This window comes from Pseudophryne corroboree, chromosome 4 (assembly GCF_028390025.1).
Source record: "Pseudophryne corroboree isolate aPseCor3 chromosome 4, aPseCor3.hap2, whole genome shotgun sequence".
Lineage (NCBI taxonomy): Eukaryota > Metazoa > Chordata > Amphibia > Anura > Myobatrachidae > Pseudophryne > Pseudophryne corroboree.
This window is the reverse complement of record NC_086447.1, coordinates 17,767,822-17,795,729: the sequence shown is the minus strand read 5'-3', so window position 1 is coordinate 17,795,729 and position 27,908 is coordinate 17,767,822. Positions and strand designations below refer to the sequence as shown.

At 36.6% G+C, this 27,908-nt stretch overlaps 21 non-coding genes across 21 annotated transcripts; 7 read left to right on the top strand and 14 right to left on the bottom strand.

Moving 5' to 3' along the window:
* Nucleotides 1–278: 278 nt before the first annotated feature.
* TRNAN-GUU (transfer RNA asparagine (anticodon GUU)) lies at nucleotides 279–352 on the bottom strand. The gene has a single exon. It is a non-coding gene; the product is annotated as a tRNA-Asn (tRNA).
* A 2,261-nt stretch (nucleotides 353–2,613) lies between these two features.
* On the bottom strand, nucleotides 2,614–2,687 carry TRNAN-GUU (transfer RNA asparagine (anticodon GUU)). The gene has a single exon. It is a non-coding gene; the product is annotated as a tRNA-Asn (tRNA).
* A 186-nt stretch (nucleotides 2,688–2,873) lies between these two features.
* Nucleotides 2,874–2,945, top strand: TRNAM-CAU (transfer RNA methionine (anticodon CAU)). The gene has a single exon. It is a non-coding gene; the product is annotated as a tRNA-Met (tRNA).
* Nucleotides 2,946–4,947: 2,002 nt separating this feature from the next.
* TRNAN-GUU (transfer RNA asparagine (anticodon GUU)) lies at nucleotides 4,948–5,021 on the bottom strand. Its single transcript has one exon. It is a non-coding gene; the product is annotated as a tRNA-Asn (tRNA).
* Nucleotides 5,022–5,207: 186 nt separating this feature from the next.
* On the top strand, nucleotides 5,208–5,279 carry TRNAM-CAU (transfer RNA methionine (anticodon CAU)). The gene has a single exon. It is a non-coding gene; the product is annotated as a tRNA-Met (tRNA).
* Nucleotides 5,280–6,373: 1,094 nt separating this feature from the next.
* On the top strand, nucleotides 6,374–6,445 carry TRNAM-CAU (transfer RNA methionine (anticodon CAU)). Its single transcript has one exon. It is a non-coding gene; the product is annotated as a tRNA-Met (tRNA).
* Nucleotides 6,446–7,280: 835 nt separating this feature from the next.
* Nucleotides 7,281–7,354, bottom strand: TRNAN-GUU (transfer RNA asparagine (anticodon GUU)). The gene has a single exon. It is a non-coding gene; the product is annotated as a tRNA-Asn (tRNA).
* Nucleotides 7,355–8,441: 1,087 nt separating this feature from the next.
* TRNAN-GUU (transfer RNA asparagine (anticodon GUU)) lies at nucleotides 8,442–8,515 on the bottom strand. Its single transcript has one exon. It is a non-coding gene; the product is annotated as a tRNA-Asn (tRNA).
* Nucleotides 8,516–9,602: 1,087 nt separating this feature from the next.
* TRNAN-GUU (transfer RNA asparagine (anticodon GUU)) lies at nucleotides 9,603–9,676 on the bottom strand. Its single transcript has one exon. It is a non-coding gene; the product is annotated as a tRNA-Asn (tRNA).
* Nucleotides 9,677–11,930: 2,254 nt separating this feature from the next.
* TRNAN-GUU (transfer RNA asparagine (anticodon GUU)) lies at nucleotides 11,931–12,004 on the bottom strand. Its single transcript has one exon. It is a non-coding gene; the product is annotated as a tRNA-Asn (tRNA).
* A 186-nt stretch (nucleotides 12,005–12,190) lies between these two features.
* TRNAM-CAU (transfer RNA methionine (anticodon CAU)) lies at nucleotides 12,191–12,262 on the top strand. Its single transcript has one exon. It is a non-coding gene; the product is annotated as a tRNA-Met (tRNA).
* Nucleotides 12,263–13,097: 835 nt separating this feature from the next.
* On the bottom strand, nucleotides 13,098–13,171 carry TRNAN-GUU (transfer RNA asparagine (anticodon GUU)). Its single transcript has one exon. It is a non-coding gene; the product is annotated as a tRNA-Asn (tRNA).
* A 2,255-nt stretch (nucleotides 13,172–15,426) lies between these two features.
* Nucleotides 15,427–15,500, bottom strand: TRNAN-GUU (transfer RNA asparagine (anticodon GUU)). The gene has a single exon. It is a non-coding gene; the product is annotated as a tRNA-Asn (tRNA).
* A 186-nt stretch (nucleotides 15,501–15,686) lies between these two features.
* TRNAM-CAU (transfer RNA methionine (anticodon CAU)) lies at nucleotides 15,687–15,758 on the top strand. Its single transcript has one exon. It is a non-coding gene; the product is annotated as a tRNA-Met (tRNA).
* Nucleotides 15,759–17,754: 1,996 nt separating this feature from the next.
* On the bottom strand, nucleotides 17,755–17,828 carry TRNAN-GUU (transfer RNA asparagine (anticodon GUU)). Its single transcript has one exon. It is a non-coding gene; the product is annotated as a tRNA-Asn (tRNA).
* A 186-nt stretch (nucleotides 17,829–18,014) lies between these two features.
* On the top strand, nucleotides 18,015–18,086 carry TRNAM-CAU (transfer RNA methionine (anticodon CAU)). The gene has a single exon. It is a non-coding gene; the product is annotated as a tRNA-Met (tRNA).
* An 835-nt stretch (nucleotides 18,087–18,921) lies between these two features.
* Nucleotides 18,922–18,995, bottom strand: TRNAN-GUU (transfer RNA asparagine (anticodon GUU)). Its single transcript has one exon. It is a non-coding gene; the product is annotated as a tRNA-Asn (tRNA).
* A 2,255-nt stretch (nucleotides 18,996–21,250) lies between these two features.
* TRNAN-GUU (transfer RNA asparagine (anticodon GUU)) lies at nucleotides 21,251–21,324 on the bottom strand. The gene has a single exon. It is a non-coding gene; the product is annotated as a tRNA-Asn (tRNA).
* A 186-nt stretch (nucleotides 21,325–21,510) lies between these two features.
* On the top strand, nucleotides 21,511–21,582 carry TRNAM-CAU (transfer RNA methionine (anticodon CAU)). Its single transcript has one exon. It is a non-coding gene; the product is annotated as a tRNA-Met (tRNA).
* A 3,163-nt stretch (nucleotides 21,583–24,745) lies between these two features.
* On the bottom strand, nucleotides 24,746–24,819 carry TRNAN-GUU (transfer RNA asparagine (anticodon GUU)). Its single transcript has one exon. It is a non-coding gene; the product is annotated as a tRNA-Asn (tRNA).
* A 1,087-nt stretch (nucleotides 24,820–25,906) lies between these two features.
* Nucleotides 25,907–25,980, bottom strand: TRNAN-GUU (transfer RNA asparagine (anticodon GUU)). The gene has a single exon. It is a non-coding gene; the product is annotated as a tRNA-Asn (tRNA).
* Between the last annotated feature and the right edge of the window lie 1,928 nt (nucleotides 25,981–27,908).

The following is a 27,908-nucleotide window of genomic DNA, read 5'->3' as shown; positions in this document are numbered from 1 at the left end:
TGCCTTTGTGGACACTTTTCAGAGAGCAAATGTGTTAGCATAAAAATAAAGCCATAAAATGGAGAGCTGATTAATCACTCAATTGGATTTCTCTGCCTGCATTTTTTTTTCTCTGCAACCCTATGCTAAATTGTGCTTCCTGTTTTGTATAAAATGACTTAATCAAATCTGACTCTGATTGCATCAGAGAAGGCCAGGTACCCTACACTATAAGAGGTGGTTTGAAATTTTGACTTGTCTACTTAAAGATCAGCAAAATTTGATCACAAGGTCAATTACGTCCCTGGGTGGGATTGAACCACCAACCTTTCGGTTAACAGCCGAATGCGCTAACCGATTGCACCACAGAGACAGATTGCAAAAGCATGTGCTGACAAAGGCTAAAAAGCATTCATCTAGAAAGTTTCCTAGAAAAAGGTTAAAAATGCAATAATCTGGAGAGTTTTGCAAGATTTTTCTTCCATTGACCAACGAAGAAACACATTGATACTTTCAAATGATGAGTGAGTACTTCAGGATCTCTGACACTTACATGAGCAGTAGAGTGGCGCAGCGGAAGCGTGCTGGGCCCATAACCCAGAGGTCAGTGGATCGAAATCATCCTCTGCTATGTGCACTTATTTTTTTGTTAATTAAATTCTTCCAAAACTGGAATTGATATTTTGACTCTTTTATTTTTACTTAAAGTACAATAACTTTTAACATTTTAATTTGTTTTAATAGTATATTGACAGCATTGTTTTCTTTCAGAAATCCACTTAATTTTCTTTACCCTATTACTGAAATGGTAATTGACAAAAACAAGCTACATTGTCACCAGAAGAGCAATGCAAAATGTACAATTGATATTTCAAAATCATCTTTCCATCTTGAATTTCAATGATGCATTGGGGCAACGATTTTGTGAGAAACATCTTCACCCTTAAAGAAAGATTATCTTAAATACTTACCTGTGTGCTGATTAGATATCACCTGGTTTTCACATTAAACAGATTCACACTTGAGAAAGCAGCAAGGATGCAGTGAGGTTTATGTTTCCTGGTGTCAAACTGTATTATTTCAGTGGACATTGTAATGAGGATGCATCTTGCTGCCTTTCCAATGAAGCAAGTTTTAATCAGTAATAGGTGAAAAACCATTCCTACAAAGGTGTTAATCAGAGACTTGCCTTTGTGGACACTTTTCAGAGAGCAAATGTGTTAGCATAAAAATAAAGCCATAAAATGGAGAGCTGATTAATCACTCAATTGGATTTCTCTGCCTGCATATTTTTTTTTCTCTGCAACCCCATGCTAAATTGTGCTTCCTGTTTTTTATAAAATGACTTAATCAAATCTGACTCTGATTGCATCAGAGAAGGCCAGGTACCCTACACTATAAGAGGTGGTTTGAAATTTTGACTTGTCTACTTAAAGATCAGCAAAATTTGATCACAAGGTCAATTACGTCCCTGGGTGGTATTGAAACACCAGCCTTTCGGTTAACAGCCGAATGCGCTAACCGATTGCACCACAGAGACAACTTGCAAAAGCATGTACTAACAAAGGCTAAAAAGCATTCATCTAGAAAGTTTCCTAGAAAAAGGTTAAAAAGGCAATAATCTGGAGAGTTTTGCAAGATTTTTCTTCCATTGACCAACGAAGAAACACATTGGTACTTTCACATGATGAGTGAGTACTTCAGGATCTCTGACACTTACGTGGGCAGCAGAGTGGCGCAGCGGAAGCGTGCTGGGCCCATAATCCAGAGGTCGGTGGATCGAAACCATCCTCTGCTATGTGCACTTATTTTTTTGTTAATTAAATTCTTCCAAAACTGGAATTGATATTTTGACTCTTTTATTTTTACTTAAAGTACAATAACTTTTAACATTTTAATTTGTTTTAATAGTATATTGACAGCATTGTTTTCTTTCAGAAATCCACTTAATTTTCTTTACCCTATTACTGAAATGGTAATTGACAAAAACAAGCTACATTGTCACCAGAAGAGCAATGCAAAATGTACAATTGATATTTCAAAATCATCTTTCCATCTTGAATTTCAATGATGCATTGGGGCAACGATTTTGTGAGAAACATCTTCACCCTTAAAGAAAGATTTTCTTAACTTCTTACCTGTGTGCTGATTAGATATCACCTGGTTTTCACATTAAACAGATTCCCACTTGAGAAAGCAGCAAGGATGCAGTGAGGTTTATGTTTCCTGGTGTCAACCTGTATTATTTCAGTGGACATTGTAATGAGGATGCATCTTGCTGCCTTTCCAATGAAGCAAGTTTTAATCAGTAATAGGTGAAAAACCATTCCTACAAAGGTGTTAATCAGAGACTTGGCTTTGTGGACACTTTTCAGAGAGCAAATGTGTTAGCATAAAAATTAAGCCATAAAATGGAGAGCTGATTAATCACTCAATTGGATTTCTCTGCCTGCATATTTTTTTTTCTCTGCAACCCCAATGCTAAATTGTGCTTCCTGTTTTTTATAAAATGACTTAATCAAATATGACTCTGATTGCATCAGAGAAGGCCAGGTACCCAACACCATAAAAGGTGGTTTGCAATTTTGACTTGTCTACTTAAAGATCAGCAAAAGTTGATCACAAGGCCAATTACGTCCCTGGGTGGGATTGAACCACCAACCTTTCGGTTAACAGCCGAATGCGCTAACCGATTGCGCCACAGAGACAGCTTGCAAAAGCATGTACTGACAAAGGCTAAAAAGCATTCATCTAGAAAGTTTCCTAGAAAAAGGTTAAAAAGGCAATAATCTGGAGAGTTTTGCAAGATTTTTCTTCCATTGACCAACGAAGAAACACATTGGTACTTTCACATGATGAGTGAGTACTTCAGGATCTCTTACACTTACATGAGCAGCAGAGTGGCGCAGCGGAAGCGTGCTGGGCCCATAACCCAGAGGCCGGTGGATCGAAACCATCCTCTGCTATATGCACTTATTTTTTTGTTAATTAAATTCTTCCAAAACTGGAATTGATATTTTGACTCTTTTATTTTTACTTAAAGTACAATAACTTTTAACATTTTAATTTTTTTTAATAGTATATAGACAGTATTGTTTTCTTTCAGAAATCCACTTAATTTTCTTTACCCTATTACTGAAATGGTAATTGACAAAAACAAGCTACATTGTCACCAGAAGAGCAATGCAAAATGTACAATTGATATTTCAAAATCATCTTTCCATCTTGAATTTCAATGATGCATTGGGGCAACGATTTTGTGAGAAACATCTTCACCCTTAAAGAAAGATTTTCTTAACTTCTTACCTGTGTGCTGATTAGATATCACCTGGTTTTCACATTAAACAGATTCCCACTTGAGAAAGCAGCAAGGATGCAGTGAGGTTTATGTTTCCTGGTGTCAACCTGTATTATTTCAGTGGACATTGTAATGAGCATGCATCTTGCTGCCTTTCCAATGAAGCAAGTTTTAATCAGTAATAGGTGAAAAACCATTCCTACAAAGGTGTTAATCAGAGACTTGGCTTTGTGGACACTTTTCAGAGAGCAAATGTGTTAGCATAAAAATAAAGCCATAAAATGGAGAGCTGATTAATCACTCAATTGGATTTCTCTGCCTGCATATTTTTTTTTCTCTGCAACCCCATGCTAAATTGTGCTTCCTGTTTTTTATAAAATGACTTAATCAAATCTGACTCTGATTGCATCAGAGAAGGCCAGGTACCCTACACTATAAGAGGTGGTTTGAAATTTTGACTTGTCTACTTAAAGATCAGCAAAATTTGATCACAAGGTCAATTACGTCCCTGGGTGGTATTGAAACACCAGCCTTTCGGTTAACAGCCGAATGCGCTAACCGATTGCACCACAGAGACAACTTGCAAAAGCATGTACTAACAAAGGCTAAAAAGCATTCATCTAGAAAGTTTCCTAGAAAAAGGTTAAAAAGGCAATAATCTGGACAGTTTTGCAAGATTTTTCTTCCATTGACCAACGAAGAAACACATTGGTACTTTCACATGATGAGTGAGTACTTCAGGATCTCTGACACTTACGTGGGCAGCAGAGTAGCGCAGCGGAAGCGTGCTGGGCCCATAATCCAGAGGTCGTTGGATCGAAACCATCCTCTGCTATGAGCACTTATTTTTTTGTTAATTAAATTCTTCCAAAACTGGAATTGATATTTTGACTCTTTTATTTTTACTTAAAGTACAATAACTTTTAACATTTTAATTTTTTTTAATAGTATATTGACAGTATTGTTTTCTTTCAGAAATCCACTTAATTTTCTTTACCCTATTACTGAAATGGTAATTGACAAAAACAAGCTACATTGTCACCAGAAGAGCAATGCAAAATGTACAATTGATATTTCAAAATCATCTTTCCAGCTTGAATTTCAATGATGCATTGGGGCAACGATTTTGTGAGAAACATCTTCACCCTTAAAGAAAGATTTTCTTAACTTCTTACCTGTGTGCTGATTAGATATCACCTGGTTTTCACATTAAACAGATTCACACTTGAGAAAGCAGCAAGGATGCAGTGAGGTTTATGTTTCCTGGTGTCAAACTGTATTATTTCAGTGGACATTGTAATGAGGATGCATCTTGCTGCCTTTCCAATGAAGCAAGTTTTAATCAGTAATAGGTGAAAAACCATTCCTACAAAGGTGTTAATCAGAGACTTGGCTTTGTGGACACTTTTCAGAGAGCAAATGTGTTAGCATAAAAATAAAGCCATAAAATGGAGAGCTGATTAATCACTCAATTGGATTTCTCTGCCTGCATATTTTTTTTTCTCTGCAACCCCATGCTAAATTGTGCTTCCTGTTTTTTATAAAATGACTTAATCAAATCTGACTCTGATTGCATCAGAGAAGGCCAGGTACCCTACACTATAAGAGGTGGTTTAAAATTTTGACTTGTCTACTTAAAGATCACCAAAATTTGATCACAAGGTCAATTACGTCCCTGGGTGGGATTGAACCACCAACCTTTCGGTTAACAGCCGAATGCGCTAACCGATTGCGCCACAGAGACAGCTTGCAAAAGTATGTGCTGACAAATGCAAAAAAGCATTCATCTAGAAAGTTTCCTAGAAAAAGGTTAAAAAGGCAATAATCTGGAGAGTTTTGCAAGATTTTTCTTCCATTGACCAACGAAGAAACACATTGGTACTTTCACATGATGAGTGAGTACTTCAGGATCTCTGACACTTACATAAGCAGCAGAGTGGCGCAGCGGAAGCGTGCTGGGCCCATAACCCAGAGGTCGGTGGATCGAAACCATCCTCTGCTATGTGCACTTATTTTTTTGTTAATTAAATTCTTCCAAAACTGGAATTGATATTTTGACTCTTTTATTTTTACTTAAAGTACAATAACTTTTAACATTTTAATTTGTTTTAATAGTATATTGACAGCATTGTTTTCTTTCAGAAATCCACTTAATTTTCTTTACCCTATTACTGAAATGGTAATTGACAAAAACAAGCTACATTGTCACCAGAAGAGCAATGCAAAATGTACAATTGATATTTCAAAATCATCTTTCCATCTTGAATTTCAATGATGCATTGGGGCAACGATTTTGTGAGAAACATCTTCACCCTTAAAGAAAGATTTTCTTAACTTCTTACCTGTGTGCTGATTAGATATCACCTGGTTTTCACATTAAACAGATTCCCACTTGAGAAAGCAGCAAGGATGCAGTGAGGTTTATGTTTCCTGGTGTCAACCTGTATTATTTCAGTGGACATTGTAATGAGGATGCATCTTGCTGCCTTTCCAATGAAGCAAGTTTTAATCAGTAATAGGTGAAAAACCATTCCTACAAAGGTGTTAATCAGAGACTTGGCTTTGTGGACACTTTTCAGAGAGCAAATGTGTTAGCATAAAAATAAAGCCATAAAATGGAGAGCTGATTAATCACTCAATTGGATTTCTCTGCCTGCATCATTTTTTTTCTCTGCAACCCCATGCTAAATTGTGCTTCCTGTTTTTATAAAATGACTTAATCAAATCTGACTCTGATTGCATCAGAGAAGGCCAGGTACCCTACACTATAAGAGGTGGTTTGAAATTTTGACTTGTCTACTTAAAGATCACCAAAATTTAATCACAAGGTCAATTACGTCCCCGGGAGGGATTGAACCACCAACCTTTCGGTTAACAGCCGAATGCGCTAACCGATTGCGCCACAGAGAAAGCTTGCAAAAGCATGTACTGACAAAGGCTAAAAAGCATTCATCTAGAAAGTTTCCTAGAAAAAGGTTAAAAAGGCAATAATCTGGAGAGTTTTGCAAGATATTTCTTCCATTGACCAACGAAGAAACACATTGGTACTTTCACATGATGAGTGAGTACTTCAGGATCTCTGGCACTTACATGAGCAGCAGAGTGGCGCAGCGGAAGCGTGCTGGGCCCATAACCCAGAGGTCGGTGGATCGAAACCATCCTCTGCTATGTGCACTTATTTTTTTGTTAATTAAATTCTTCCAAAACTGGAATTGATATTTTGACTCTTTTATTTTTACTTAAAGTACAATAACTTTTAACATTTTAATTTGTTTTAATAGTATATTGACAGCATTGTTTTCTTTCAGAAATCCACTTAATTTTCTTTACCCTATTACTGAAATGGTAATTGACAAAAACAAGCTACATTGTCACCAGAAGAGCAATGCAAAATGTACAATTTATATTTCAAAATCATCTTTCCATCTTGAATTTCAATGATGCATTGGGGCAACGATTTTGTGAGAAACATCTTCACCCTTAAAGAAAGATTTTCTTAACTTCTTACCTGTGTGCTGATTAGATATCACCTGGTTTTCACATTAAACAGATTCCCACTTGAGAAAGCAGCAAGGATGCAGTGAGGTTTATGTTTCCTGGTGTCAACCTGTATTATTTCAGTGGACATTGTAATGAGGATGCATCTTGCTGCCTTTCCAATGAAGCAAGTTTTAATCAGTAATAGGTGAAAAACCATTCCTACAAAGGTGTTAATCAGAGACTTGGCTTTGTGGACACTTTTCAGAGAGCAAATGTGTTAGCATAAAAATAAAGCCATAAAATGGAGAGCTGATTAATCACTCAATTGGATTTCTCTGCCTGCATATTTTTTTTTCTCTGCAACCCCATGCTAAATTGTGCTTCCTGTTTTTTATAAAATGACTTAATCAAATCTGACTCTGATTGCATCAGAGAAGGCCAGGTACCCTACACCATAAGAGGTGGTTTGAAATTTTGACTTGTCTACTTAAAGATCAGCAAAATTTGATCACAAGGTCAATTACGTCCCTGGGTGGGATTGAACCACCAACCTTTCGGTTAACAGCCGAATGCGCTAACCGATTGCGCCACAGAGACAGCTTGCAAAAGCATGTACTGACAAAGGCTAAAAAGCATTCATCTAGATAGTTTCCTAGAAAAAGGTTAAAAAGGCAATAATCTGGAGAGTTTTGCAAGATTTTTCTTCCATTGACCAACGAAGAAACACATTGGTACTTTCACATGATGAGTGAGTACTTCAGGATCTCTGACACTTACATGAGCAGCAGAGTGGCGCAGCGGAAGCGTGCTGGGCCCATAACCCAGAGGTCGGTGGATTGAAACCATCCTCTGCTATGTGCACTTATTTTTTTGTTAATTAAATTCTTCTAAAACTGGAATTGATATTTTGACTCTTTTATTTTTACTTAAAGTACAATAACTTTTAACATTTTAATTTGTTTTAATAGTATATTGACAGCATTGTTTTCTTTCAGAAATCCACTTAATTTTCTTTACCCTATTACTGAAATGGTAATTGACAAAAACAAGCTACATTGTCACCAGAAGAGCAATGCAAAATGTACAATTGATATTTCAAAATCATCTTTCCATCTTGAATTTCAATGATGCATTGGGGCAACGATTTTGTGAGAAACAATCTTCACCCTTAAAGAAAGATTTTCTTAACTTCTTACCTGTGTGCTGATTAGATATCACCTGGTTTTCACATTAAACAGATTCCCACTTGAGAAAGCAGCAAGGATGCAGTGAGGTAAATGTTTCCTGGTGTCAACCTGTATTATTTCAGTGGACATTGTAATGAGGATGCATCTTGCTGCCTTTCCAATGAAGCAAGTTTTAATCAGTAATAGGTGAAAAACCATTCCTACAAAGGTGTTAATCAGAGACTTGGCTTTGTGGACACTTTTCAGAGAGCAAATGTGTTAGCATAAAAATAAAGCCATAAAATGGAGAGCTGATTAATCACTCAATTGGATTTCTCTGCCTGCATAATTTTTTTCTCTGCAACCCCATGCTAAATTGTGCTTCCTGTTTTTTATAAAATGACTTAATCAAATCTGACTGCATCAGAGAAGGCCAGGTACCCTACACTATAAGAGGTGGTTTGAAATTTTGACTTGTCTACTTAAAGATCACCAAAATTTGATCACAAGGTCAATTACGTCCCTGGGTGCGATTGAACCACCAACCTTTCGGTTAACAGCCGAATGCGCTAACCGATTGCGCCACAGAGACAGCTTGCAAAAGCATGTACTGACAAAGGCTAAAAAGCATTCATCTAGAAAGTTTCCTCGAAAAAGGTTAAAAAGGCAATAATCTGGAGAGTTTTGCAAGATTTTTCTTCCATTGACCAAAGACGAAACACATTGGTACTTTCACATAATGAGTGAGTACTTCAGGATCTCTGACACTTACATGAGCAGCAGAGTGGGGCAGCAGAAGCGTGCTGGGCCCATAACCCAGAGGTCGGTGGATTGAAACCATCCTCTGCTATGTGCACTTATTTTTTTGTTAATTAAATTCTTCCAAAACTGGAATTGATATTTTGACTCTTTTATTTTTACTTAAAGTACAATAACTTTTAACATTTTAATTTGTTTTAATAGTATATTGACAGCATTGTTTTCTTTCACAAATCCACTTAATTTTCTTTACCCTATTACTGAAATGGTAATTGACAAAAACAAGCTACATTGTCACCAGAAGAGCAATGCAAAATGTACAATTGATATTTCAAAATCATCTTTCCATCTTGAATTTCAATGATGCATTGGGGCAACGATTTTGTGAGAAACATCTTCACCCTTAAAGAAAGATTTTCTTAACTTCTTACCTGTGTGCTGATTAGATATCACCTGGTTTTCACATTAAACAGATTCCCACTTGAGAAAGCAGCAAGGATGCAGTGAGGTTTATGTTTCCTGGTGTCAACCTGTATTATTTCAGTGGACATTGTAATGAGGATGCATCTTGCTGCCTTTCCAATGAAGCAAGTTTTAATCAGTAATAGGTGAAAAACCATTCCTACAAAGGTGTTAATCAGAGACTTGGCTTTGTGGACACTTTTCAGAGAGCAAATGTGTTAGCATAAAAATAAAGCCATAAAATGGAGAGCTGATTAATCACTCAATTGGATTTCTCTGCCTGCATAATTTTTTTTCTCTGCAACCCCATGCTAAATTGTGCTTCCTGTTTTTTATAAAATGACTTAATCAAATATGACTGCATCAGAGAAGGCCAGGTACCCTACACTATAAGAGGTGGTTTGAAATTTTGACTTGTCTACTTAAAGATCACCAAAATTTGATCACAAGGTCAATTACGTCCCTGGGTGCGATTGAACCACCAACCTTTCGGTTAACAGCCGAATGCGCTAACCGATTGCGCCACAGAGACAGCTTGCAAAAGCATGTACTGACAAAGGCTAAAAATCATTCATCTAGAAAGTTTCCTAGAAAAAGGTTAAAAAGGCAATAATCTGGAGAGTTTTGAAAGATTTTTCTTCCATTGACCAAAGAAGAAACACATTGGTACTTTCACATAATGAGTGAGTACTTCAGGATCTCTGACACTTACATGAGCAGCAGAGTGGGGCAGCAGAAGCGTGCTGGGCCCATAACCCAGAGGTCGGTGGATTGAAACCATCCTCTGCTATGTGCACTTATTTTTTTGTTAATTAAATTCTTCCAAAACTGGAATTGATATTTTGACTCTTTTATTTTTACTTAAAGTACAATAACTTTTAACATTTTAATTTGTTTTAATAGTATATTGACAGCATTGTTTTCTTTCAGAAATCCACTTAATTTTCTTTACCCTATTACTGAAATGGTAATTGACAAAAACAAGCTACATTGTCACCAGAAGAGCAATGCAAAATGTACAATTGATATTTCAAAATCATCTTTCCATCTTGAATTTCAATGATGCATTGGGGCAACGATTTTGTGAGAAACATCTTCACCCTTAAAGAAAGATTTTCTTAACTTCTTACCTGTGTGCTGATTAGATATCACCTGGTTTTCACATTAAACAGATTCCCACTTGAGAAAGCAGCAAGGATGCAGTGAGGTTTATGTTTCCTGGTGTCAACCTGTATTATTTCAGTGGACATTGTAATGAGGATGCATCTTGCTGCCTTTCCAATGAAGCAAGTTTTAATCAGTAATAGGTGAAAAACCATTCCTACAAAGGTGTTAATCAGAGACTTGGCTTTGTGGACACTTTTCAGAGAGCAAATGTGTTAGCATAAAAATAAAGCCATAAAATGGAGAGCTGATTAATCACTCAATTGGATTTCTCTGCCTGCATAATTTTTTTTCTCTGCAACCCCATGCTAAATTGTGCTTCCTGTTTTTTATAAAATGACTTAATCAAATATGACTCTGATTGCATCAGAGAAGGCCAGGTACCCTACACCATAAGAGGTGGTTTGAAATTTTGACTTGTCTACTTAAAGATCAGCAAAATTTGATCACAAGGTCAATTACGTCCCTGGGTGGGATTGAACCACCAACCTTTCGGTTAACAGGCGAATGCGCTAACCGATTTCGCCACAGAGACAGCTTGCAAAAGCATGTACTGACAAAGGCTAAAAAGCATTCATCTAGATAGTTTCCTAGAAAAAAGTTAAAAAGGCAATAATCTGGAGAGTTTTGCAAGATTTTTCTTCCATTGACCAACGAAGAAACACATTGGTACTTTCACATGATGAGTGAGTACTTCAGGATCTCTGACACTTACATGAGCAGCAGAGTGGCGCAGCGGAAGCGTGCCTGGCCCATAACCCAGAGGTTGGTGGATCGAAACCATCCTCTGCTATGTGCACTTATTTTTTTGTTAATTAAATTCTTCCAAAACTGGAATTGATATTTTGACTCTTTTATTTTTACTTAAAGTACAATAACTTTTAACATTTTAATTTGTTTTAATAGTATATTGACAGCATTGTTTTCTTTCAGAAATCCACTTAATTTTCTTTACCCTATTACTGAAATGGTAATTGACAAAAACAAGCTACATTGTCACCAGAAGAGCAATGCAAAATGTACAATTGATATTTCAAAATCATCTTTCCATCTTGAATTTCAATGATGCATTGGGGCAACGATTTTGTGAGAAACATCTTCACCCTTAAAGAAAGATTTTATTAACTTCTTACCTGTGTGCTGATTAGATATCACCTGGTTTTCACATTAAACAGATTCCCACTTGAGAAAGCAGCAAGGATGCAGTGAGGTTTATGTTTCCTGGTGTCAACCTGTATTATTTCAGTGGACATTGTAATGAGGATGCATCTTGCTGCCTTTCCAATGAAGCAAGTTTTAATCAGTAATAGGTGAAAAACCATTCCTACAAAGGTGTTAATCAGAGACTTGGCTTTGTGGACACTTTTCAGAGAGCAAATGTGTTAGCATAAAAATAAAGCCATAGTATGGAGAGCTGATTAATCACTCAATTGGATTTCTCTGCCTGCATAATTTTTTTTCTCTGCAACCCCATGCTAAATTGTGCTTCCTGTTTTTTATAAAATGACTTAATCAAATCTGATTGCATCAGAGAAGGCCAGGTACCCTACACTATAAGAGGTGGTTTGAAATTTTGACTTGTCTACTTAAAGATCACCAAAATTTGATCACAAGGTCAATTACGTCCCTGGGTGGGATTGAACCACCAACCTTTCGGTTAACAGCCGAATGCGCTAACCGATTGCGCCACAGAGACAGCTTGCAAAAGCATGTACTGACAAAGGCTAAAAAGCATTCATCTAGAAAGTTTCCTAGAAAAAGGTTAAAAAGGCAATAATCTGGAGAGTTTTGCAAGATTTTTCTTCCATTGACCAACGAAGAAACACATTGGTACTTTCACATGATGAGTGAGTACTTCAGGATCTCTGACACTTACATGAGCAGCAGAGTGGCGCAGCGGAAGCGTGCTGGGCCCATAACCCAGAGGTCGGTGGATCGAAACCATCCTCTGCTATGTGCACTTATTTTTTTGTTAATTAAATTCTTCCAAAACTGGAATTGATATTTTGACTCTTTTATTTTTACTTAAAGTACAATAACTTTTAACATTTTAATTTGTTTTAATAGTATATTGACAGCATTGTTTTCTTTCAGAAATCCACTTAATTTTCTTTACCCTATTACTGAAATGGTAATTGACAAAAACAAGCTACATTGTCACCAGAAGAGCAATGCAAAATGTTCAATTGATATTTCAAAATCATCTTTCCATCTTGAATTTCAATGATGCATTGGGGCAACGATTTTGTGAGAAACATCTTCACCCTTAAAGAAAGATTTTCTTAACTTCTTACCTGTGTGCTGATTAGATATCACCTGGTTTTCACATTAAACAGATTCCCACTTGAGAAAGCAGCAAGGATGCAGTGAGGTTTATGTTTCCTGGTGTCAACCTGTATTATTTCAGTGGACATTGTAATGAGGATGCATCTTGCTGCCTTTCCAATGAAGCAAGTTTTAATCAGTAATAGGTGAAAAACCATTCCTACAAAGGTGTTAATCAGAGACTTGGCTTTGTGGACACTTTTCAGAGAGCAAATGTGTTAGCATAAAAATAAAGCCATAAAATGGAGAGCTGATTAATCACTCAATTGGATTTCTCTGCCTGCATAATTTTTTTTCTCTGCAACCCCATGCTAAATTGTGCTTCCTGTTTTTTATAAAATGACTTAATCAAATATGACTCTGATTGCATCAGAGAAGGCCAGGTACCCTACACCATAAGAGGTGGTTTGAAATTTTGACTTGTCTACTTAAAGATCAGCAAAACTTGATCACAAGGTCAATTACGTCCCTGGGTGGGATTGAACCACCAACCTTTCGGTTAACAGCCGAATGCGCTAACCGATTGCGCCACAGAGACAGCTTGCAAAAGCATGTACTGACAAAGGCTAAAAAGCATTCATCTAGATAGTTTCCTAGAAAAAAGTTAAAAAGGCAATAATCTGGAGAGTTTTGCAAGATTTTTCTTCCATTGACCAACGAAGAAACACATTGGTACTTTCACATGATGAGTGAGTACTTCAGGATCTCTGACACTTACATGAGCAGCAGAGTGGCGCAGCGGAAGCGTGCTGGGCCCATAACCCAGAGGTTGGTGGATCGAAACCATCCTCTGCTATGTGCACTTATTTTTTTGTTAATTAAATTCTTCCAAAACTGGAATTGATATTTTGACTCTTTTATTTTTACTTAAAGTACAATAACTTTTAACATTTTAATTTGTTTTAATAGTATATTGACAGCATTGTTTTCTTTCAGAAATCCACTTAATTTTCTTTACCCTATTACTGAAATGGTAATTGACAAAAACAAGCTACATTGTCACCAGAAGAGCAATGCAAAATGTACAATTGATATTTCAAAATCATCTTTCCATCTTGAATTTCAATGATGCATTGGGGCAACGATTTTGTGAGAAACATCTTCACCCTTAAAGAAAGATTTTCTTAACTTCTTACCTGTGTGCTGATTAGATATCACCTGGTTTTCACATTAAACAGATTCCCACTTGAGAAAGCAGCAAGGATGCAGTGAGGTTTATGTTTCCTGGTGTCAACCTGTATTATTTCAGTGGACATTGTAATGAGGATGCATCTTGCTGCCTTTCCAATGAAGCAAGTTTTAATCAGTAATAGGTGAAAAACCATTCCTACAAAGGTGTTAATCAGAGACTTGGCTTTGTGGACACTTTTCAGAGAGCAAATGTGTTAGCATAAAAATAAAGCCATAAAATGGAGAGCTGATTAATCACTCAATTGGATTTCTCTGCCTGCATAATTTTTTTTCTCTGCAACCTTATGCTAAATTGTGCTTCCTGTTTTTTATAAAATGACTTAATCAAATCTGACTCTGATTGCATCAGAAAAGGCCAGATACCCTACACTATAAGAGGTGGTTTGAAATTTTGACTTGTCTACTTAAAGATCACCAAAATTTGATCACACGGTCAATAACACCCCTGGTTGGGATTGAACCACCAACCTTTAGGTTAACAGCTGAATGCACTTACCGATTGCGCCACAGAGACAGCTTGCAAAAGCATGTACTGACAAAGGCTAAAAAGCATTCATCTAGAAAGTTTCCTAGAAAAACATTAAAAAGGCAATAATCTGGAGAGTTTTGAAAGATTTTTCTTCCATTGACCAACGAAGAAACACATTGGTACTTTCACATGATGAGTGAGTACTTCAGGATCTCTGACACTTACATGAGCAGCAGAGTGGCGCAGCGGAAGCGTGCTGGGCCCATAACCCAGAGGTCGGTGGATTGAAACCATCCTCTGCTATGTGCACTTATTTTTTTGTTAATTAAATTCTTCTAAAACTGGAATTGATATTTTGACTCTTTTATTTTTACTTAAAGTACAATAACTTTTAACATTTTAATTTGTTTTAATAGTATATTGACAGCATTGTTTTCTTTCAGAAATCCACTTAATTTTCTTTACCCTATTACTGAAATGGTAATTGACAAAAACAAGCTACATTGTCACCAGAAGAGCAATGCAAAATGTACAATTGATATTTCAAAATCATCTTTCCATCTTGAATTTCAATGATGCATTGGGGCAACGATTTTGTGAGAAACAATCTTCACCCTTAAAGAAAGATTTTCTTAACTTCTTACCTGTGTGCTGATTAGATATCACCTGGTTTTCACATTAAACAGATTCCCACTTGAGAAAGCAGCAAGGATGCAGTGAGGTTTATGTTTCCTGGTGTCAACCTGTATTATTTCAGTGGACATTGTAATGAGGATGCATCTTGCTGCCTTTCCAATGAAGCAAGTTTTAATCAGTAATAGGTGAAAAACCATTCCTACAAAGGTGTTAATCAGAGACTTGGCTTTGTGGACACTTTTCAGAGAGCAAATGTGTTAGCATAAAAATAAAGCCATAGTATGGAGAGCTGATTAATCACTCAATTGGATTTCTCTGCCTGCATAATTTTTTTTCTCTGCAACCCCATGCTAAATTGTGCTTCCTGTTTTTTATAAAATGACTTAATCAAATCTGATTGCATCAGAGAAGGCCAGGTACCCTACACTATAAGAGGTGGTTTGAAATTTTGACTTGTCTACTTAAAGATCACCAAAATTTGATCACAAGGTCAATTACGTCCCTGGGTGGGATTGAACCACCAACCTTTCGGTTAACAGCCGAATGCGCTAACCGATTGCGCCACAGAGACAGCTTGCAAAAGCATGTACTGACAAAGGCTAAAAAGCATTCATCTAGAAAGTTTCCTAGAAAAAGGTTAAAAAGGCAATAATCTGGAGAGTTTTGCAAGATTTTTCTTCCATTGACCAACGAAGAAACACATTGGTACTTTCACATGATGAGTGAGTACTTCAGGATCTCTGACACTTACATGAGCAGCAGAGTGGCGCAGCGGAAGCGTGCTGGGCCCATAACCCAGAGGTCGGTGGATCGAAACCATCCTCTGCTATGTGCACTTATTTTTTTGTTAATTAAATTCTTCCAAAACTGGAATTGATATTTTGACTCTTTTATTTTTACTTAAAGTACAATAACTTTTAACATTTTAATTTGTTTTAATAGTATATTGACAGCATTGTTTTCTTTCAGAAATCCACTTAATTTTCTTTACCCTATTACTGAAATGGTAATTGACAAAAACAAGCTACATTGTCACCAGAAGAGCAATGCAAAATGTACAATTGATATTTCAAAATCATCTTTCCATCTTGAATTTCAATGATGCATTGGGGCAACGATTTTGTGAGAAACATCTTCACCCTTAAAGAAAGATTTTCTTAACTTCTTACCTGTGTGCTGATTAGATATCACCTGGTTTTCACATTAAACAGATTCCCACTTGAGAAAGCAGCAAGGATGCAGTGAGGTTTATGTTTCCTGGTGTCAACCTGTATTATTTCAGTGGACATTGTAATGAGGATGCATCTTGCTGCCTTTCCAATGAAGCAAGTTTTAATCAGTAATAGGTGAAAAACCATTCCTACAAAGGTGTTAATCAGAGACTTGGCTTTGTGGACACTTTTCAGAGAGCAAATGTGTTAGCATAAAAATAAAGCCATAAAATGGAGAGCTGATTAATCACTCAATTGGATTTCTCTGCCTGCATAATTTTTTTTCTCTGCAACCCCATGCTAAATTGTGCTTCCTGTTTTTTATAAAATGACTTAATCAAATATGACTCTGATTGCATCAGAGAAGGCCAGGTACCCTACACCATAAGAGGTGGTTTGAAATTTTGACTTGTCTACTTAAAGATCAGCAAAATTTGATCACAAGGTCAATTACGTCCCTGGGTGGGATTGAACCACAAACCTTTCGGTTAACAGCCGAATGCGCTAACCGATTGCGCCACAGAGACAGCTTGCAAAAGCATGTACTGACAAAGGCTAAAAAGCATTCATCTAGATAGTTTCCTAGAAAAAAGTTAAAAAGGCAATAATCTGGAGAGTTTTGCAAGATTTTTCTTCCATTGACCAACGAAGAAACACATTGGTACTTTCACATGATGAGTGAGTACTTCAGGATCTCTGACACTTACATGAGCAGCAGAGTGGCGCAGCGGAAGCGTGCTGGGCCCATAACCCAGAGGTTGGTGGATCGAAACCATCCTCTGCTATGTGCACTTATTTTTTTGTTAATTAAATTCTTCCAAAACTGGAATTGATATTTTGACTCTTTTATTTTTACTTAAAGTACAATAACTTTTAACATTTTAATTTGTTTTAATAGTATATTGACAGCATTGTTTTCTTTCAGAAATCCACTTAATTTTCTTTACCCTATTACTGAAATGGTAATTGACAAAAACAAGCTACATTGTCACCAGAAGAGCAATGCAAAATGTACAATTGATATTTCAAAATCATCTTTCCATCTTGAATTTCAATGATGCATTGGGGCAACGATTTTGTGAGAAACATCTTCACCCTTAAAGAAAGATTTTATTAACTTCTTACCTGTGTGCTGATTAGATATCACCTGGTTTTCACATTAAACAGATTCCCACTTGAGAAAGCAGCAAGGATGCAGTGAGGTTTATGTTTCCTGGTGTCAACCTGTATTATTTCAGTGGACATTGTAATGAGGATGCATCTTGCTGCCTTTCCAATGAAGCAAGTTTTAATCAGTAATAGGTGAAAAACCATTCCTACAAAGGTGTTAATCAGAGACTTGGCTTTGTGGACACTTTTCAGAGAGCAAATGTGTTAGCATAAAAATAAAGCCATAGTATGGAGAGCTGATTAATCACTCAATTGGATTTCTCTGCCTGCATAATTTTTTTTCTCTGCAACCCCATGCTAAATTGTGCTTCCTGTTTTTTATAAAATGACTTAATCAAATCTGATTGCATCAGAGAAGGCCAGGTACCCTACACTATAAGAGGTGGTTTGAAATTTTGACTTGTCTACTTAAAGATCACCAAAATTTGATCACAAGGTCAATTACGTCCCTGGGTGGGATTGAACCACCAACCTTTCGGTTAACAGCCGAATGCGCTAACCGATTGCGCCACAGAGACAGCTTGCAAAAGCATGTACTGACAAAGGCTAAAAAGCATTCATCTAGAAAGTTTCCTAGAAAAAGGTTAAAAAGGCAATAATCTGGAGAGTTTTGCAAGATTTTTCTTCCATTGACCAACGAAGAAACACATTGGTACTTTCACATGATGAGTGAGTACTTCAGGATCTCTGACACTTACATGAGCAGCAGAGTGGCGCAGCGGAAGCGTGCTGGGCCCATAACCCAGAGGTCGGTGGATCGAAACCATCCTCTGCTATGTGCACTTATTTTTTTGTTAATTAAATTCTTCCAAAACTGGAATTGATATTTTGACTCTTTTATTTTTACTTAAAGTACAATAACTTTTAACATTTTAATTTGTTTTAATAGTATATTGACAGCATTGTTTTCTTTCAGAAATCCACTTAATTTTCTTTACCCTATTACTGAAATGGTAATTGACAAAAACAAGCTACATTGTCACCAGAAGAGCAATGCAAAATGTTCAATTGATATTTCAAAATCATCTTTCCATCTTGAATTTCAATGATGCATTGGGGCAACGATTTTGTGAGAAACATCTTCACCCTTAAAGAAAGATTTTCTTAACTTCTTACCTGTGTGCTGATTAGATATCACCTGGTTTTCACATTAAACAGATTCCCACTTGAGAAAGCAGCAAGGATGCAGTGAGGTTTATGTTTCCTGGTGTCAACCTGTATTATTTCAGTGGACATTGTAATGAGGATGCATCTTGCTGCCTTTCCAATGAAGCAAGTTTTAATCAGTAATAGGTGAAAAACCATTCCTACAAAGGTGTTAATCAGAGACTTGGCTTTGTGGACACTTTTCAGAGAGCAAATGTGTTAGCATAAAAATAAAGCCATAAAATGGAGAGCTGATTAATCACTCAATTGGATTTCTCTGCCTGCATAATTTTTTTTCTCTGCAACCCCATGCTAAATTGTGCTTCCTGTTTTTTATAAAATGACTTAATCAAATATGACTCTGATTGCATCAGAGAAGGCCAGGTACCCTACACCATAAGAGGTGGTTTGAAATTTTGACTTGTCTACTTAAAGATCAGCAAAACTTGATCACAAGGTCAATTACGTCCCTGGGTGGGATTGAACCACCAACCTTTCGGTTAACAGCCGAATGCGCTAACCGATTGCGCCACAGAGACAGCTTGCAAAAGCATGTACTGACAAAGGCTAAAAAGCATTCATCTAGATAGTTTCCTAGAAAAAAGTTAAAAAGGCAATAATCTGGAGAGTTTTGCAAGATTTTTCTTCCATTGACCAACGAAGAAACACATTGGTACTTTCACATGATGAGTGAGTACTTCAGGATCTCTGACACTTACATGAGCAGCAGAGTGGCGCAGCGGAAGCGTGCTGGGCCCATAACCCAGAGGTTGGTGGATCGAAACCATCCTCTGCTATGTGCACTTATTTTTTTGTTAATTAAATTCTTCCAAAACTGGAATTGATATTTTGACTCTTTTATTTTTACTTAAAGTACAATAACTTTTAACATTTTAATTTGTTTTAATAGTATATTGACAGCATTGTTTTCTTTCAGAAATCCACTTAATTTTCTTTACCCTATTACTGAAATGGTAATTGACAAAAACAAGCTACATTGTCACCAGAAGAGCAATGCAAAATGTACAATTGATATTTCAAAATCATCTTTCCATCTTGAATTTCAATGATGCATTGGGGCAACGATTTTGTGAGAAACATCTTCACCCTTAAAGAAAGATTTTCTTAACTTCTTACCTGTGTGCTGATTAGATATCACCTGGTTTTCACATTAAACAGATTCCCACTTGAGAAAGCAGCAAGGATGCAGTGAGGTTTATGTTTCCTGGTGTCAACCTGTATTATTTCAGTGGACATTGTAATGAGGATGCATCTTGCTGCCTTTCCAATGAAGCAAGTTTTAATCAGTAATAGGTGAAAAACCATTCCTACAAAGGTGTTAATCAGAGACTTGGCTTTGTGGACACTTTTCAGAGAGCAAATGTGTTAGCATAAAAATAAAGCCATAAAATGGAGAGCTGATTAATCACTCAATTGGATTTCTCTGCCTGCATAATTTTTTTTCTCTGCAACCTTATGCTAAATTGTGCTTCCTGTTTTTTATAAAATGACTTAATCAAATCTGACTCTGATTGCATCAGAAAAGGCCAGATACCCTACACTATAAGAGGTGGTTTGAAATTTTGACTTGTCTACTTAAAGATCACCAAAATTTGATCACACGGTCAATAACACCCCTGGTTGGGATTGAACCACCAACCTTTAGGTTAACAGCTGAATGCACTTACCGATTGCGCCACAGAGACAGCTTGCAAAAGCATGTACTGACAAAGGCTAAAAAGCATTCATCTAGAAAGTTTCCTAGAAAAACATTAAAAAGGCAATAATCTGGAGAGTTTTGAAAGATTTTTCTTCCATTGACCAACGAAGAAACACATTGGTACTTTCACATGATGAGTGAGTACTTCAGGATCTCTGACACTTACATGAGCAGCAGAGTGGCGCAGCGGAAGCGTGCTGGGCCCATAACCCAGAGGTCGGTGGATTGAAACCATCCTCTGCTATGTGCACTTATTTTTTTGTTAATTAAATTCTTCTAAAACTGGAATTGATATTTTGACTCTTTTATTTTTACTTAAAGTACAATAACTTTTAACATTTTAATTTGTTTTAATAGTATATTGACAGCATTGTTTTCTTTCAGAAATCCACTTAATTTTCTTTACCCTATTACTGAAATGGTAATTGACAAAAACAAGCTACATTGTCACCAGAAGAGCAATGCAAAATGTACAATTGATATTTCAAAATCATCTTTCCATCTTGAATTTCAATGATGCATTGGGGCAACGATTTTGTGAGAAACAATCTTCACCCTTAAAGAAAGATTTTCTTAACTTCTTACCTGTGTGCTGATTAGATATCACCTGGTTTTCACATTAAACAGATTCCCACTTGAGAAAGCAGCAAGGATGCAGTGAGGTTTATGTTTCCTGGTGTCAACCTGTATTATTTCAGTGGACATTGTAATGAGGATGCATCTTGCTGCCTTTCCAATGAAGCAAGTTTTAATCAGTAATAGGTGAAAAACCATTCCTACAAAGGTGTTAATCAGAGACTTGGCTTTGTGGACACTTTTCAGAGAGCAAATGTGTTAGCATAAAAATAAAGCCATAGTATGGAGAGCTGATTAATCACTCAATTGGATTTCTCTGCCTGCATAATTTTTTTTCTCTGCAACCCCATGCTAAATTGTGCTTCCTGTTTTTTATAAAATGACTTAATCAAATCTGATTGCATCAGAGAAGGCCAGGTACCCTACACTATAAGAGGTGGTTTGAAATTTTGACTTGTCTACTTAAAGATCACCAAAATTTGATCACAAGGTCAATTACGTCCCTGGGTGGGATTGAACCACCAACCTTTCGGTTAACAGCCGAATGCGCTAACCGATTGCGCCACAGAGACAGCTTGCAAAAGCATGTACTGACAAAGGCTAAAAAGCATTCATCTAGAAAGTTTCCTAGAAAAAGGTTAAAAAGGCAATAATCTGGAGAGTTTTGCAAGATTTTTCTTCCATTGACCAACGAAGAAACACATTGGTACTTTCACATGATGAGTGAGTACTTCAGGATCTCTGACACTTACATGAGCAGCAGAGTGGCGCAGCGGAAGCGTGCTGGGCCCATAACCCAGAGGTCGGTGGATCGAAACCATCCTCTGCTATGTGCACTTATTTTTTTGTTAATTAAATTCTTCCAAAACTGGAATTGATATTTTGACTCTTTTATTTTTACTTAAAGTACAATAACTTTTAACATTTTAATTTGTTTTAATAGTATATTGACAGCATTGTTTTCTTTCAGAAATCCACTTAATTTTCTTTACCCTATTACTGAAATGGTAATTGACAAAAACAAGCTACATTGTCACCAGAAGAGCAATGCAAAATGTACAATTGATATTTCAAAATCATCTTTCCATCTTGAATTTCAATGATGCATTGGGGCAACGATTTTGTGAGAAACATCTTCACCCTTAAAGAAAGATTTTCTTAACTTCTTACCTGTGTGCTGATTAGATATCACCTGGTTTTCACATTAAACAGATTCCCACTTGAGAAAGCAGCAAGGATGCAGTGAGGTTTATGTTTCCTGGTGTCAACCTGTATTATTTCAGTGGACATTGTAATGAGGATGCATCTTGCTGCCTTTCCAATGAAGCAAGTTTTAATCAGTAATAGGTGAAAAACCATTCCTACAAAGGTGTTAATCAGAGACTTGGCTTTGTGGACACTTTTCAGAGAGCAAATGTGTTAGCATAAAAATAAAGCCATAAAATGGAGAGCTGATTAATCACTCAATTGGATTTCTCTGCCTGCATAATTTTTTTTCTCTGCAACCCCATGCTAAATTGTGCTTCCTGTTTTTTATAAAATGACTTAATCAAATATGACTCTGATTGCATCAGAGAAGGCCAGGTACCCTACACCATAAGAGGTGGTTTGAAATTTTGACTTGTCTACTTAAAGATCAGCAAAATTTGATCACAAGGTCAATTACGTCCCTGGGTGGGATTGAACCACAAACCTTTCGGTTAACAGCCGAATGCGCTAACCGATTGCGCCACAGAGACAGCTTGCAAAAGCATGTACTGACAAAGGCTAAAAAGCATTCATCTAGATAGTTTCCTAGAAAAAAGTTAAAAAGGCAATAATCTGGAGAGTTTTGCAAGATTTTTCTTCCATTGACCAACGAAGAAACACATTGGTACTTTCACATGATGAGTGAGTACTTCAGGATCTCTGACACTTACATGAGCAGCAGAGTGGCGCAGCGGAAGCGTGCTGGGCCCATAACCCAGAGGTTGGTGGATCGAAACCATCCTCTGCTATGTGCACTTATTTTTTTGTTAATTAAATTCTTCCAAAACTGGAATTGATATTTTGACTCTTTTATTTTTACTTAAAGTACAATAACTTTTAACATTTTAATTTGTTTTAATAGTATATTGACAGCATTGTTTTCTTTCAGAAATCCACTTAATTTTCTTTACCCTATTACTGAAATGGTAATTGACAAAAACAAGCTACATTGTCACCAGAAGAGCAATGCAAAATGTACAATTGATATTTCAAAATCATCTTTCCATCTTGAATTTCAATGATGCATTGGGGCAACGATTTTGTGAGAAACATCTTCACCCTTAAAGAAAGATTTTCTTAACTTCTTACCTGTGTGCTGATTAGATATCACCTGGTTTTCACATTAAACAGATTCCCACTTGAGAAAGCAGCAAGGATGCAGTGAGGTTTATGTTTCCTGGTGTCAACCTGTATTATTTCAGTGGACATTGTAATGAGGATGCATCTTGCTGCCTTTCCAATGAAGCAAGTTTTAATCAGTAATAGGTGAAAAACCATTCCTACAAAGGTGTTAATCAGAGACTTGGCTTTGTGGACACTTTTCAGAGAGCAAATGTGTTAGCATAAAAATAAAGCCATAAAATGGAGAGCTGATTAATCACTCAATTGGATTTCTCTGCCTGCATAATTTTTTTTCTCTGCAACTTTATGCTAAATTGTGCTTCCTGTTTTTTATAAAATGACTTAATCAAATCTGACTCTGATTGCATCAGAAAAGGCCAGATACCCTACACTATAAGAGGTGGTTTGAAATTTTGACTTGTCTACTTAAAGATCACCAAAATTTGATCACACGGTCAATAACACCCCTGGTTGGGATTGAACCACCAACCTTTAGGTTAACAGCTGAATGCACTTACCGATTGCGCCACAGAGACAGCTTGCAAAAGCATGTACTGACAAAGGCTAAAAAGCATTCATCTAGAAAGTTTCCTAGAAAAACATTAAAAAGGCAATAATCTGGAGAGTTTTGAAAGATTTTTCTTCCATTGACCAACGAAGAAACACATTGGTACTTTCACATGATGAGTGAGTACTTCAGGATCTCTGACACTTACATGAGCAGCAGAGTGGCACAGCGGAAGCGTGCTGGGCCCATAACCCAGAGGTCGGTGGATTGAAACCATCCTCTGCTATGTGCACTTATTTTTTTGTTAATTAAATTCTTCTAAAACTGGAATTGATATTTTGACTCTTTTATTTTTACTTAAAGTACAATAACTTTTAACATTTTAATTTGTTTTAATAGTATATTGACAGCATTGTTTTCTTTCAGAAATCCACTTAATTTTCTTTACCCTATTACTGAAATGGTAATTGACAAAAACAAGCTACATTGTCACCAGAAGAGCAATGCAAAATGTACAATTGATATTTCAAAATCATCTTTCCATCTTGAATTTCAATGATGCATTGGGGCAACGATTTTGTGAGAAACAATCTTCACCCTTAAAGAAAGATTTTCTTAACTTCTTACCTGTGTGCTGATTAGATATCACCTGGTTTTCACATTAAACAGATTCCCACTTGAGAAAGCAGCAAGGATGCAGTGAGGTTTATGTTTCCTGGTGTCAACCTGTATTATTTCAGTGGACATTGTAATGAGGATGCATCTTGCTGCCTTTCCAATGAAGCAAGTTTTAATCAGTAATAGGTGAAAAACCATTCCTACAAAGGTGTTAATCAGAGACTTGGCTTTGTGGACACTTTTCAGAGAGCAAATGTGTTAGCATAAAAATAAAGCCATAAAATGGAGAGCTGATTAATCACTCAATTGGATTTCTCTGCCTGCATAATTTTTTTCTCTGCAACCCCATGCTAAATTGTGCTTCCTGTTTTTTATAAAATGACTTAATCAAATCTGACTGCATCAGAGAAGGCCAGGTACCCTACACTATAAGAGGTGGTTTGAAATTTTGACTTGTCTACTTAAAGATCACCAAAATTTGATCACAAGGTCAATTACGTCCCTGGGTGCGATTGAACCACCAACCTTTCGGTTAACAGCCGAATGCGCTAACCGATTGCGCCACAGAGACAGCTTGCAAAAGCATGTACTGACAAAGGCTAAAAAGCATTCATCTAGAAAGTTTCCTCGAAAAAGGTTAAAAAGGCAATAATCTGGAGAGTTTTGCAAGATTTTTCTTCCATTGACCAAAGACGAAACACATTGGTACTTTCACATAATGAGTGAGTACTTCAGGATCTCTGACACTTACATGAGCAGCAGAGTGGGGCAGCAGAAGCGTGCTGGGCCCATAACCCAGAGGTCGGTGGATTGAAACCATCCTCTGCTATGTGCACTTATTTTTTTGTTAATTAAATTCTTCCAAAACTGGAATTGATATTTTGACTCTTTTATTTTTACTTAAAGTACAATAACTTTTAACATTTTAATTTGTTTTAATAGTATATTGACAGCATTGTTTTCTTTCACAAATCCACTTAATTTTCTTTACCCTATTACTGAAATGGTAATTGACAAAAACAAGCTACATTGTCACCAGAAGAGCAATGCAAAATGTACAATTGATATTTCAAAATCATCTTTCCATCTTGAATTTCAATGATGCATTGGGGCAACGATTTTGTGAGAAACATCTTCACCCTTAAAGAAAGATTTTCTTAACTTCTTACCTGTGTGCTGATTAGATATCACCTGGTTTTCACATTAAACAGATTCCCACTTGAGAAAGCAGCAAGGATGCAGTGAGGTTTATGTTTCCTGGTGTCAACCTGTATTATTTCAGTGGACATTGTAATGAGGATGCATCTTGCTGCCTTTCCAATGAAGCAAGTTTTAATCAGTAATAGGTGAAAAACCATTCCTACAAAGGTGTTAATCAGAGACTTGGCTTTGTGGACACTTTTCAGAGAGCAAATGTGTTAGCATAAAAATAAAGCCATAAAATGGAGAGCTGATTAATCACTCAATTGGATTTCTCTGCCTGCATAATTTTTTTTCTCTGCAACCCCATGCTAAATTGTGCTTCCTGTTTTTTATAAAATGACTTAATCAAATATGACTGCATCAGAGAAGGCCAGGTACCCTACACTATAAGAGGTGGTTTGAAATTTTGACTTGTCTACTTAAAGATCACCAAAATTTGATCACAAGGTCAATTACGTCCCTGGGTGCGATTGAACCACCAACCTTTCGGTTAACAGCCGAATGCGCTAACCGATTGCGCCACAGAGACAGCTTGCAAAAGCATGTACTGACAAAGGCTAAAAATCATTCATCTAGAAAGTTTCCTAGAAAAAGGTTAAAAAGGCAATAATCTGGAGAGTTTTGAAAGATTTTTCTTCCATTGACCAAAGAAGAAACACATTGGTACTTTCACATAATGAGTGAGTACTTCAGGATCTCTGACACTTACATGAGCAGCAGAGTGGGGCAGCAGAAGCGTGCTGGGCCCATAACCCAGAGGTCGGTGGATTGAAACCATCCTCTGCTATGTGTACTTATTTTTTTGTTAATTAAATTCTTCCAAATCTGGAATTGATATTTTGACTCTTTTATTTTTACTTAAAGTACAATAACTTTTAACATTTTAATTTGTTTTAATAGTATATTGACAGCATTGTTTTCTTTCAGAAATCCACTTAATTTTCTTTACCCTATTACTGAAATGGTAATTGACAAAAACAAGCTACATTGTCACCAGAAGAGCAATGCAAAATGTACAATTGATATTTCAAAATCATCTTTCCATCTTGAATTTCAATGATGCATTGGGGCAACGATTTTGTGAGAAACATCTTCACCCTTAAAGAAAGATTTTCTTAACTTCTTACCTGTGTGCTGATTAGATATCACCTGGTTTTCACATTAAACAGATTCCCACTTGAGAAAGCAGCAAGGATGCAGTGAGGTTTATGTTTCCTGGTTTCAACCTGTATTATTTCAGTGGACATTGTAATGAGGATGCATCTTGCTGCCTTTCCAATGAAGCAAGTTTTAATCAGTAATAGGTGAAAAACCATTCCTACAAAGGTGTTAATCAGAGACTTGGCTTTGTGGACACTTTTCAGAGAGCAAATGTGTTAGCATAAAAATAAAGCCATAAAATGGAGAGCTGATTAATCACTCAATTGGATTTCTCTGCCTGCATAATTTTTTTTCTCTGCAACCCCATGCTAAATTGTGCTTCCTGTTTTTTATAAAATGACTAAATCAAGTATGACTCTGATTGCATCAGAGAAGGCCAGGTACCCTACACCATAAGAGGTGGTTTGAAATTTTGACTTGTCTACTTAAAGATCAGCAAAATTTGATCACAAGGTCAATTACGTCCCTGGGTGGGATTGAACCACCAACCTTTCGGTTAACAGGCGAATGCGCTAACCGATTTCGCCACAGAGACAGCTTGCAAAAGCATGTACTGACAAAGGCTAAAAAGCATTCATCTAGATAGTTTCCTAGAAAAAAGTTAAAAAGGCAATAATCTGGAGAGTTTTGCAAGATTTTTCTTCCATTGACCAACGAAGAAACACATTGGTACTTTCACATGATGAGTGAGTACTTCAGGATCTCTGACACTTACATGAGCAGCAGAGTGGCGCAGTGGAAGCGTGCTGGGCCCATAACCCAGAGGTTGGTGGATCGAAACCATCCTCTGCTATGTGCACTTATTTTTTTGTTAATTAAATTCTTCCAAAACTGGAATTGATATTTTGACTCTTTTATTTTTACTTAAAGTACAATAACTTTTAACATTTTAATTTGTTTTAATAGTATATTGACAGCATTGTTTTCTTTCAGAAATCCACTTAATTTTCTTTACCCTATTACTGAAATGGTAATTGACAAAAACAAGCTACATTGTCACCAGAAGAGCAATGCAAAATGTACAATTGATATTTCAAAATCATCTTTCCATCTTGAATTTCAATGATGCATTGGGGCAACGATTTTGTGAGAAACATCTTCACCCTTAAAGAAAGATTTTCTTAACTTCTTACCTGTGTGCTGATTAGATATCACCTGGTTTTCACATTAAACAGATTCCCACTTGAGAAAGCAGCAAGGATGCAGTGAGGTTTATGTTTCCTGGTGTCAACCTGTATTATTTCAGTGGACATTGTAATGAGGATGCATCTTGCTGCCTTTCCAATGAAGCAAGTT